General features: G+C 40.6%; 1 long non-coding RNA gene across 1 annotated transcript; it reads left to right on the top strand.

Annotated features, from left to right (window-relative positions):
* Positions 1–809: 809 nt before the first annotated feature.
* LOC137644871 (uncharacterized) lies at positions 810–2,496 on the top strand. The gene is made up of 2 exons (XR_011045216.1): positions 810–949; positions 1,732–2,496. It is a non-coding gene; the product is annotated as an uncharacterized lncRNA (long non-coding RNA).
* Positions 2,497–8,515: the final 6,019 nt, after the last annotated feature.

Genomic DNA, 8,515 nt, shown 5'->3' with positions numbered 1-8,515 from the left:
TATGCATAGAAATTTCATGATCTAAGCTCCATATTGAAGCTTCTCTTTGCAATATAAAACGATTCGAGTGATTGACAAAATATTGATGTGAACATTTTGATGGTCTACGATCTTCTTAAATATCAATAACCTTGTTTTTTTAGATTTAATGCCTTTTTTAACATAAGATTATTGTTTTTTTATGCATTTTTTACGTTACGAGCTATATCAATTAGCCTTTAAAATATACACTACAAACAAATAGTTTTGTTTTATTCGAGGACATAAAATTAATTGTAAGAAAATCAAGTCTAATTACATAAAAAAAAAATATCTGAATTGAAACCGAAAATTCAGAAAATTCACTGGTTCTAAACAAAATATAGGACTTCTAGACTGCAAACCTTTACTAACATTTGATTACAGCAACACGAACCATTTTTGTTATATGCTGAGCAGGCTTGAAAGAATGCCAACAACAAATGGTTTATGCGTTGTATGATGCCCGAGGGTTTGCAAAGGAGTTTTTTAGAGTCCCAGTCCTAGTCTGCTCCTGGGATTTCCACGTGTGTTGGGTACCCGATGACTCTAACCAGTTAACTCCGAACTCAAAGGTGCCTCAGCGACAGCTGCCAGTTGTCCTCCAAACTTCTTTGATATTTTTTATTGGGTTATAAAGGGGCAGTGATATGGATTATTTTAATTCACAGAAAAATATATCCTTTCATGTTTCTCCAAACTGAATTTATATTGGAAATAGTACTTTTTTTTCGAGATAAAAGTTACTGTCAAGAGCTGGTCATGACTGGCAACTCAATATTAAACCACGCCTCGTGCATGGCTACGCTACTTCCCTTTACTTCTCAAATATAAAGAAATCAGATCGCACGCTTTTCGCATTCAATCCTCGAAAGCTTCCTAGAAGACTTGGTCCTCGGCATATCCTAGTCCTTGCAGAGCAATGAAGTTGGTAAGGCATTTTTTGATGAATACTCGGTTCTAATGTAAACATTCCAAATGCTCTGAATTAAACTTCAATTCACAGTATTTAGAAGGACCTCAATGTACAATACTCTTATGATTCATTTCTTCAAGTTTTGTATAGAGATTTTTTATTTCGCATTTACAAAAGGTATAAAAAACACATGCGATATAAGGGCAGAACACACACACACATACACACACGCACACACACACACGCATAATATTATATATATATATATATATATATATATATATATATATATATATATATATATATATATATATATATATGTGTGTGTGTGTGTGTGTGTGTGTGTGTGTGTGTGAGTGTTTGTCTGTGTATGAATAAGGAAAATTTTCGGTAATCTAACGACAATTGTTCAATCATTTGTCTACCGATACATATACTGTTATTTTTGTTGTTTATGGAATATCTATTCAGTTTTCGTATAACGACTCCAGTTTCTGTCGTTATTCTTTAATTGGGTGCAATACGAAACGTAACTGTAAAGTTGGTTAGAAATATCAAAATTGCTCTCTGTAAACATCCAACATCTTATAACTAGTCACAGCTTTTCACCAATTATATTTATTTTTAAATCATTCAATCGTTTCTTGTCATAAAACACCAACTCAGAACCTCATATTTGTTATAGATTTGCTGTGCCAAAAAGCTAGTGGACCCTCCAAAAGCAAGAGAGGGATAAAGTGTCTCTTTATTGGTTGTAGTCGCTTCTAAAACCTCTAACATAAATAATTGCATTCCAGATCTTGGTAATACTGGCATTCTGTCTTCTGGGAGATGCTCTAGCTTTTCCAGAACCAGCACCAGCAGCCCTAGCAAGCCCTTTTCCAGGACCCGATCCTCTGCCTGATCCACATCGACGAAGAGGCGGTCGAAGGAGAGGAGGCTTTGGCTTTGGAGGCCTCTTGGGTGGCTTGGGCTTGGGAGGCTTCGGCTTTGGAGGAGGCAGAGGCCGAGGCCGAGGTCGCAGACCTTTCGGAGGTGGTGGGCTTTTTCGGGGTCGTCAATTCGGCCATCATTTCGGCCATCACGGTTTCGGACATCATGTATCTCCTCACCACCACCATGCCACTCCATTTGGACTTCTTACTCACCCCGGTTTTTAAGTGTTATAATGAAAAATCTTTACGTGTAACAGCTAATGATATTCGTCAAAATTCTTTCTCATCATTTCTAAAGAGGTTATTAAGAGTCTGTACTTACCCCCATTATTGTTGGTGGCCACGAATTTACTAAGAAAAATTTCATGTTCACGTCAGTTAACACAAAGTTTCTAAACTATTTTATATGGTGTTGCTCATATGAACCTACTATAGATTTAGTTCATCAGGCTCAAATTAAGCTTGATATATTCAAGCGATATATTTCCGTGATTCTGATTTAGGAATCATAATTCCTTTGTGCAATTAAGACCTTACAATGTAAGGTACTTAAGTACTTAATCTAATTTTTACATTCCATTTATCATTTTATTTCTAAGGTAAATAAATAAAAAAAGGCAACTCATAGTTTTTTTTTTTTTATTCCTTAAATCTTTAATATCATAAGATTGATTATGGTAATGACCCAGGTTGGAGAGCACATGTCTAAAGGTAAATAATGGTAAAAGATATTCTTCTTAGAATAGGGGTATGCAAACCTCGGATAAGAGCTTTGTTTGAGGTCACAATGAAGAGGAGCTTCCTTTCAATATTATCCTCTGTTTTCTTTAATAATATATTTCACAATATCAATGGGATGGTAAGGATGCCATATGGTTTATCTGGAGGTTGCCTTATCCATTGCCACAATATTTGATTTTTGTTTTGAAAACCATCAATACTGGAATTTTTATAGTCAAAGGGAGCTATCTGAAAGTAATCTCCTATTCCTGCAGTGTATAGGGTCCATCTTGAACAGTTTCCTCCAATATATATTTTTTCTTATTACATGGATGCCGATTATCATTTCAGTACATACATTCATGTTCATATTGATATCCGTATCATTACAGTAGTAGAACCATAGTAAAAGAATTTGAACCTGTTGTAATTAGATTATGTCTGCGAATAGTATACAGAATAAGAAAACTACTTTTTAAGTTACGCTGTTAAAAATTTGCATTAAAAAAACGGTAAATGTCTGGCAACATTTATTCCAGGATTTTTACTGTTTTGAAAAAGGATATATTGACGTATGAGTGATATTACGGTCACCAACACACAAAAGATAATAAAAAAAAAGGTAAGGTGAGATTACGGTTGCCTGTATATTACTGAAACATGGTTGAGAACAGTATATTTTAACGGTGAATTTCCGATTTTTTTTTTTTTTTTTTTTTTTTTTTTTTTGTGTGTAACAGTGTAAGAATGGTTTCTGACACATTGGAGTTATAAGCGTCATGAAGCTAGTGATGCAAAAAAACTAGTCAGTGCTTATTTGCATCGATTTCAAATTTAGTCATAATTTTCGGTAAAAATGTACACTACCTGAAAATTCTAAATTATCCAGAACTCAAATATTCGCGCTGTTTGATAATAAAACTGAGATATCAGCTATCATTTCTACTAGTATAATATTAAATTCGCAAAGTGTGCGTTGCCTTTTGGTAAGTTCTTGTGGAACAAACGTTAATCGGCCTCACAATTTCATCCAGAATAATAAACTACTTGACAAATGGCACGTTAAAATATATTCTGAAGATTTCATTGTAATTGGATGGCATTTATTTAGTAGGTTTACTTAGTGATGATCATCACAGAATCCTTAAAAATATTTTAGGTTTCATACTCAATTCATTAAATAAAATCCAGCTAAATAAAATGTGTTTTCCAAAAGACGGGAGCTGATAATCGAAGGCACTTTACTGACTATCCAAATTTCAAGCCTTCACTTGGAAAGATAAATGTATTTATGAACTTGAACACCAAAAAATATCATATATCTAAATCAAAATCTACGATTGATTAATTTTCGGGTTGTACTAGAAACCTGGTTACAGTGACAGTGACTCGGTAAATTACGTTTTTCAGGGAAAGGCAAACTGAGAGTTTGTAATTTGACAGGATGTTAGGTCAAGGAAACTGCTACATTTATGCATACGCATATATATATATATATATATATATATATATATATATATATATATATATATATATATATATATATATATATATATATATATATGATAAATTTTGCACATTTAGACGTGTTTTTCATATTCAAATATGATCTATAGAGACAGTGAAAGCCTTCAGGGGTGGTAAGGTCTGTAGCTGCGAACTAGACAACATCCGGAACCTGTCACACTGAACGTACACGTTTAGACGGGACAAGACGAGAATAATTTGAGGTATGCTTGAAACCTTCTCTGGCACGCAAAATAGACGACCTTGAAATCTCATAGATCTCACGCAGCGGATAACTCTTCTCTTCAGAAGGTCTTATACATACTGTTCCAGATAAGGTGTTTTTTTTTTTAAAGAAACTTCTGAGCTGTGGTGGCCTTTGTTACCAATTCCAACCAAAGCTGATGGAAATGACGCTCTGTGTCCAAGGATGGAAGGACCCACAATCCTTGCACAAGGCCAGCCGTCCCCCTACCAGGAGACCTTCATTATTTATGTTGAGGACGTGAACTTCTTCCTCCACTGCTTCTTCGATGTCCACGAACACTGGACTTGCCTCCTCTGTCAAGACGGCCTCGGAAGACGACCATTACTCATATACAGGGTGGAAAGCTGGGGACTGTGACACCACTTCTTAGGGCACAGCATAGACAGTCTGAGGGATAGCGGCAAAGGAAAGAGCAAACGACTTCCGATGATAAGTCAGTTTGCGAGACCTTTTGGGTTGTGGGCCTCTCCCAGGGGTGAACTTCCTCTTCAATGATATCCCCCTCTTCTGGAAAAGGCTCAAGCTCTGCGACAGCCTTATCCGTAACTTCCTTCACCACCCTCTAAGGAAACAGGTCTTTTCCCAAGATGCTAAAGGTGATGAAACGTTTCAGCTTGTAGCGGATGGTAGCTGTAGCAAGTACATGTTCTCTACAGGCTCGACAGGCCTGAAAAGAGGCATAAAGGTCCTTCATAAAGGTGGCGAGATAAGATTTTTGCCAACAAGGAAAGATTAGATCGTCTGCAAAATTCCCGATCATCATTTCCATGAAGCACTACAGAGACCTAGACACTGACAACCTTTGTCTGGCCTACGACACATTGAGAAGGTGTTCAGAAATCCTGGGCAGCTTCTCATAAAATTGGCGGCCGGACGCATCTTTATCCAGTTTACTCTCAGCAAAAATAAACTGGACATTTGTCCAGTGGACGGTATCGTGTGGTAAGACAGGTGAGACTGGTGTTTACTCTTTCAAAGCTGGAAGATGCTTACCCTCACGGATGGTTTTCTCCACAGCCATGTAGCTCTTCGAGGCAAAGGGAAAGATCATATTGTCCGGAGCCTCGAAGGAGGCCAACCTCTCACCGAAGGCGACAAGCTGTATATTGATACACCCTGCCGTCATCATTGCCACGTGCATTAAGGTAGCTAGGAGGGCAAGACCTTATACCTAGTCGACTCCTCTTGCTCCTTCAAGGCCTGGATCTCTTCATATGAGACCTTAAACATCATCATCTGGTATTACTAATTCCCCTCCATGAAGGCTTTCATGTTAGCCATGAATACCAGATCCATTGTAGTACCCGAGGTACTTAGGAACTTAGGGGCTCCATGAGCCCAGCAGAAAATGTTGGGAGGAAAAAAGAGCAGGAACAACCCCCGTCACGGAAGAAGAAATTGCCACCGTAGACTGGGAGGCTGTTGCCGTAGTGGGGTCTAAAGTGGTAGACCAACTGAATTCTAGGCCTACTTCATCCTCTTACCCAGATGCGAAGGGACCGCGGGAAGAACAAACGTCGTCATCGGAGGTATCCTTCGAGACCCATCTGGAGTGAAGTAGATCCTTACAAACACTGCAATCCTGATAGTCCCAGTACGATACTGGACCTTTCAACCTCCGACACTTCGCATGTGGGGCATGTATCAGGACCACAAGGATGCCTCACAGTCCTGACACAAATCCGCACTAAACAGTGCATCTTCGTCACAGGCATCGCCTGTAAGGAGAAAAAGGTTATTAACATTCCATAATAACAATTGAGGGAGTAGTAATCCCAAATTGTGTGTAAATGCAATTGGTGAGAAAAGAGGAGATAAAGTACAAAATATCCATCCCCTATTGAAGAACGGGAGATTGGAAAAAATAGCCTCCTTAAAGTCCGTTGCTATAGGCCCAAAGAAAGGGGGAGGAGGTGCTCATGAAAAGAACCATCGCTCCTATATCTCAGCAGAGAAAAGGACAATGAGAAGGAAACGATACGGGTAAACTTAATAGTTTAAGCAATCGACACATCGATGAATGAGCAAGAATCTATAGCAACCCGAGGGCTATAACAACAAGTTGAAAACTTCAATTAAGGAAGACCCGGGAGTGGGAAATAGCCCATAGAGTTATCACCCCTCTATCCAATCCACACCCTCAGAGAGAAATGGACAAATTGGTAAAAAACCAATAACCATATGTAGTGGTTATTTTCATGCAGGGGCCTAGAAAACCTTTCGTAAAACGAGTTCCTAGGCCCAACTTACATAAAAAAGCCTCAAAAGTTGAAGGAGTAAGGCCTTTATTTTAATCTGTAGTTCAATTCACCTACAGTCAGCAGAGAGCCCATCTTAGTTTGGGTAAGACGGTCTCAGATAAAAAGAACAGAAAGGCATGTGCCCTATAGGTACAGGCGTTGCCAGAAGTACCGGCAACTCCAGGGGGGAACGACATTGCTGCCAACGTCCTATGTACCCTAAGGCACTGGTACAGACATCCACTCCCACAGACTAGTACCAACCCTGCCGCCTGTAACGGCAATGCCGTCAGGGGCAATAGTGCCCAAGGGCGGCGGAGATAACAGTCAAGGGTTTCCACAGAAAACACCTTGCCAAAGGTGAATGCATTGTCGCCAGTGGCAGCACTGCTGTAAGCAGCGACATATCGCCGGTGCGGGTACTATAGAAGAATATAAAGTGTTGAAAGTTGGCGACAAATCAGTTGGGTACTGGTACTGCTAAAGGCATATACCCCAGATGTAAAAGCGTTTTCGGAAGTACCGGCAGCACTAGGGGGTAAAAGCATTGACTCCAGTGTCCTATGTGGCCTAAGGCGCTGGCACAGTCAACCACTCCCACAAACTAGTACTAGCCCCGCCGCCATTAATGGCAACACCGTCAGGGGCAAAGGTGCCTAGGGGGGCGAAAACAAACGGCAAGGGTTCCTGCATAAAACACCATGCCATAACTGAAGGCAGCGCCGACAGTAGCAGCACTGCAGTAAGCAGTGACGCACCACGAGTACAGGTACTATAGGATAGTGTGCCAAAAGGTGGCAGCAAAGCCGTTAGGTACCAGTACTGCCATCAGTCTAATAGCCTATCCTTCAGGGAGAAGCATGCTGACGGCCATGGAGTGTCAGACTCCAATAGGAACCAACCCCACAATTAAGTAAAATGACAAGATTCATGCAATGTCCATCCCGGAAAGGCTAGGATGTAAAGAGAGGTGACGGCATGGGGTAGCTATACCCATGCAACAAAAGAGCATTCCTTAACAATCCCCAGAACAAAGGCGACGGCAATGAAGTCAGGCTCAGAAAGAAATCCAGATTCAATCCGTAGGTTATCCCAACAAGGAAGAGTTTCTAGACAGAGACACTCTATGCCGCTGCACCCCGAATCCCGGGAAAGGTTAGAAAGGCTCTAAAATAAATGCCACGCCATCAGAAATGGCGGCTGCAGTCCGATCGAGAAATCTCAGAGGTTAGGAAGTAACAGCAGTACATATACATGCTGAGATCACCCTTCGTAAAGGGGAACTCTAATGGACTGCGCAGTCCTAGCATGGAAGATCACGAGCGGAAGCAGAATGGCGACCAACAGATCCCCGACGAGGGCTTGGCTAAACCTAATAGGTCGATGCCGCAAGTCGAACAAGAAATCCCAGCGGCTACGAGGGAATGGCAGTACAGGTAAGTCAGCGCACTGACAAGGGGAGATCACCCTTCGCAAAGGGGAGCTCCAATGGACTGCACAGTCCTAGCATGGGAGATCATGAACAAATGCAGCATGGCGGACCAACGGATTCGCCAAGGAGGGCTAGGCTAAGCCTAATAGGTCGAAAAAAAGGGGGGATCGAAGGCAGGCAGGAAAAGGGGCTCAGTACACTAGTATAACCGAGGAAAAAACCCTCTAAGGGTAAAATGGCCGCTGCCAACGATACTAGTAAGAAAGACCTGATCGCCATCGACGAACCAGTCTCCAACAAAACTACCACTCTCTAAGTTAGGCTAGCCGGAACCGACACGCATAAAACTAAAACTTAAACTACATTAATGCATAGTAAAGGTACACATAAAACAGAGCACAAGGCATCGTAATGCTGAAATAAAGCTAGCTAACGTGGTACCAGTGAAATAATAGTAAGTGAACACGAAATAGAAAGGGC

The sequence above is a fragment of the Palaemon carinicauda genome, chromosome 8, assembly GCF_036898095.1.
Source record: "Palaemon carinicauda isolate YSFRI2023 chromosome 8, ASM3689809v2, whole genome shotgun sequence".
Lineage (NCBI taxonomy): Eukaryota > Metazoa > Arthropoda > Malacostraca > Decapoda > Palaemonidae > Palaemon > Palaemon carinicauda.
Note: the sequence above shows the minus strand (reverse complement) of the source record. Positions and strands in the feature narration are given on the sequence as shown.